Here is a 4,112-nt window from a genome sequence, read left to right as displayed (position 1 = left end):
TATCCTCGTAATTATATAGGTTGTAAGATGGTTGTTTACTACCCTAATGTAACCGTTGTATAAGTACTGAAGTACACCTATAAAATTAGAAGTATATATGAATCATCATCAGCTAATATACTTGATAAATGGTAAAGTCATATAGTGGTAGGATTAGTACCCATAGATTAACTATCTTCAAACTTGCCTCATTTCTTCATCGGTGTTTGCTTAGATAGGACACTTGTATTCTGGTTTTTGGTGGTCGGAGAATTGTGTGCAATTTCGAGGAAAGATGGTGTGTACCATTGGTAGTAAGAACTTTAAAGTCAATCTTTCCTTTTTATTTTTTTTGACCATGTAATAAACAGATACGTTTGGTTAATTTTATCAAAGGATAGAGAATAATGTAGCAGTCTAATGGTTGGAGCTTCCATCTCCCAACTTCATAGTCGGGAGTTTGATCCTTATCAAACCCATTGACCATTGGGGAGTTTGTGTGGATATTTGTTTCTGGGTATAAATCTCCAGTTTTCACTGGAAGTTTCTTTATGGGTTGGGATCTTCTTCTTACTCCCTAACTTAGGAGGGTTGGGCCTGCTTGGTCCAGTAAATTACCGAATCAAAAAAATAATTGTCAAAGGATAAATTTTTTGAGAGAATTGTCCCCACACTTAAATTATTTTACTAGTTCAACCCTTTACAAGTCATTTAGGTCCACTCAAAACCATTATCTTTCAATGTTTAGTCCACATTGGTCGATGAAACCTTTTCAAAGTGTGATGTCATAGTTGAGAATCATAACGTCAATTTTTCTTTCAATATTACTAAGATTTTTTTTACTCTATGCATTTCTTTTTACTTGCTACATTTTTTATCAATGAATATTTCTTTTTTACTTACTATTTTCTTATTCAGTAATTATGATCCAAATAAATACCAATATTCTCCTTTATTTTTGTTCTCTCCTAAGTCCTTACTTTTCACTTCCAAATATTTGTTTCTTTTATGATCATAACCATATTTCTTTCTCCTTTTGCTAAATTCATGTATAAAAGCAAACGTAACAAGTAAATGAAGACAAAACAAATATATTGAAACTAAAACTCTAAGGGGGCGTTTGGTTTGGGGGAAACTGGAAAGGAAAGGGAATAGAACCTCTTGATTCCCTTTTATGTTGTTTGTTTTAGGGGTTTCTTTTCTCCTTCCCTCTTTACCCCCAAATCCCTCTAATTTGATTCCCACACCCCCCAAGGTTTCACATTCCCTTTCTTTGACTCACCATAGCCCACCTCCTTGACCATCCAACCACCACCAAACCACCACAACCTAACCCAATCATTACCACACTAACCGGCCACCACCAACTGCCACCATCCAACCACTTCCTTGACCACCCACCGCCGGCAACCCTAACCCAACCACCGAAACCCTAACCCGATCACCGAAACCGTAACCCGACCACCGAAACCCTAACCCAACCACCGTTTGAAGCTCTGTTTTTACAGACATGCTGGCGGAACCCTAACTCGCGACGCTACTGGATGGGGAGAGGGTGGCGGGCGGACGCGACGCAGGGGAGGGGGAGCGAGAGGACGCGACGCATGGGAGAGGGTGGCGGGCGGACGCGACAACAGGGGAGGAGAGTGGAGAAGAGTACGAGGGTGGCGGGCGGGCGGATGCGACGCAGGGGAGGGGGAGCGAGAAGACGCGACGCAGGGGAGAGGGTGGCGGGCGGGCGGATGCGACGCAGTGGAGGGGGTGCGAGAAGACGCGACGCAGGGGAGAGGGTGGCGGGCGGGCGGATGCGACGCAGGGGAGGGGGTGCGGCGGCTCGCGACGCTACTAGATGGGGAGAGGGTGGCGGCAGAACTACAAGGGAGGAGGAACTGGTGGTGCTATGGTGGAAGAGAGGTAGGAGGAAGAAAAAAAATTTATACCAACCAAACAACAATTAACATCTAAGGGTTTTGCTTTCCTTTCCCTCTCTACCCCTTTCTTGATTCCATTCCCTTTACCCCATGACAACCAAACGCCCCCTAATAGAATATGAGAGTAGTAATAAAGGCAACATACGGTTAGCAATTCGATGACTCTTATTAATTAAAATTCTAAAAATCTCGTATGAACACGATGCACATTAATTAGTGTGCAGATAGAGTTATGTATGTTGTAATGATTACAACTTCTACTATTTTGTCTTTCTCTCTCCTCGGATTTCCTTGCATTTCCAGTTTCTCTTTTATACTCCCTCCGTCCCATAATATAGTGCTTACTTCATTTTTGATGGGTCAAACTTTAAAATTTTTGACCGAATATTCTCATTTGTATATATAAAAAAACATATTCATGTGGGATCTTGTTAGATTCGTCTCAATGTGTAGTTTCATAATATCAACTTTTTATATTTTTTATTAATACGGAATTGAAGATATTAAAGGTCAAAGTTACATTTTGGAGACCGTGTAAAAAAGAAACAAGCACTATATTATGGGACGGAGGGAGTAATTGCTTTATTTTCTCTCTCTTTAAGCTTTTACTCTGTTTTTCAGTTTTCGTGATATAGTTGTTTGTACAATTGAACCTGTTATAAAATATTATGATTATATTGTCAGTTTCGATATAGTGTGTTGTGTGTGGCATAACGTATTTCATTGTGCTATAGTGTGTTTGTTTGTGATTGTGTTTCTTTGTGCTATACTGTGTTTGTTTGTGATATATCGTATTTCTTTCTGATATAGTGGATGTCTGTGATATAGTTTGTTTGTTTGTGATATATAGTATTTCTTTCTGATATAGTGGATCTGTCTGTGACATAGTTTGTTTATGTGTATTATAGTTGATTGTATAATTCAACATGTTCTAGAAGATTAGGATAATATTGTCAGTTTCGATATAGTGTGTTTGTATGTGGTATAATGTGTTTCTCTATGCTAGTGTTTTTTTTGGCAAGAGCTATAATATTTATTTGTGATAGTGTTTCTATGTTAGAGTGTATTTGTTTGTGATATAGTGTATATGTTTGGGATACAATATGTATTATATTAGTGTATGTCCGATTCACGGATGTGAGCCTGGTACACAATAATTTTACAGTGAACTAGGTCCACACAAGTCGAATTGCATAACATCTACTTAAAAATGTGAGAGGAAATAGAAAAGGAAAGAAATAACTGAATAAGCACAATTCTAATCATATTTTTTTTGAAGGGATGCACTACTCTAATCTTGATTACCGATAAATATTCGGCACGTAGCTATTATAAACACTATATAAATAGAAAACAACATAATAAGTAATATTCTCTTATTTATTTACATTCTTAAATATTACAAGGACGGAGAGATTATCACTATTAAGTATTTCTTTCGTCTCATTTTATGATTCCCGTTTTACTTTGAACACATGAATTAAGGAAACCATGAGTATGTATTTGGATTGAGAGTTGTTATGTTTTTTTGGAATTATTGTCATAAAAAATGTAAATGAATCAGAACCTCTATGGGTGAGCCGTGAGCATGTGAAAAGAGGAGAGAGAAAGTAAACAATATTTTTTTCTTATACCTAACCAATGAGATTGAAGAACAAACCCATGTAAAAAGGAGTAGAGAGAGATTGAAAAGTGGTGTTCAAAAATGGAAAAAGGAAAATGAGAACAACATTTTGGAACATGCAAAATGAAATACGAGAACTATAAAATGGGACGGAGAGAGTATTAACAAAATCAGTTGATTTTGTAAGAGACTGCCTACTTTTAATTTAAAATTAAGCTCGGCCCAAATCCAATATTAAGAAGAGAACATGCCACCTTTTTGAAACATTGTGACCAATTTAATCTATTTAGGGACCAACTTAATTTATTTCGTGACCAGTGTAATCTATCCAGTAATGATATTCTTTAACTCATTCAGTGTCTAGTTTAATCCATCTAGTGACTAATTTAATCCGTTTCGCAAGACTAACAAGTTATTTTTTGAAATTGTCTGTTGTAGTTCGAGAATCAAGAAAAGAAAACATAAGAAGGAGAAGAGAAATGATGATTAGAATAGTGTTGGATTAGAGTGAAATAAAACAAACTTATTAAAAAAAATCCAATATTAAATTCGTCTAATTTTATGCTAAAATGAGACTG

This window comes from Beta vulgaris, chromosome 6, assembly GCF_026745355.1.
Source record: "Beta vulgaris subsp. vulgaris cultivar EL10 chromosome 6, EL10.2, whole genome shotgun sequence".
NCBI lineage: Eukaryota > Viridiplantae > Streptophyta > Magnoliopsida > Caryophyllales > Amaranthaceae > Beta > Beta vulgaris.
This window is presented reverse-complemented; position numbering follows the sequence as displayed.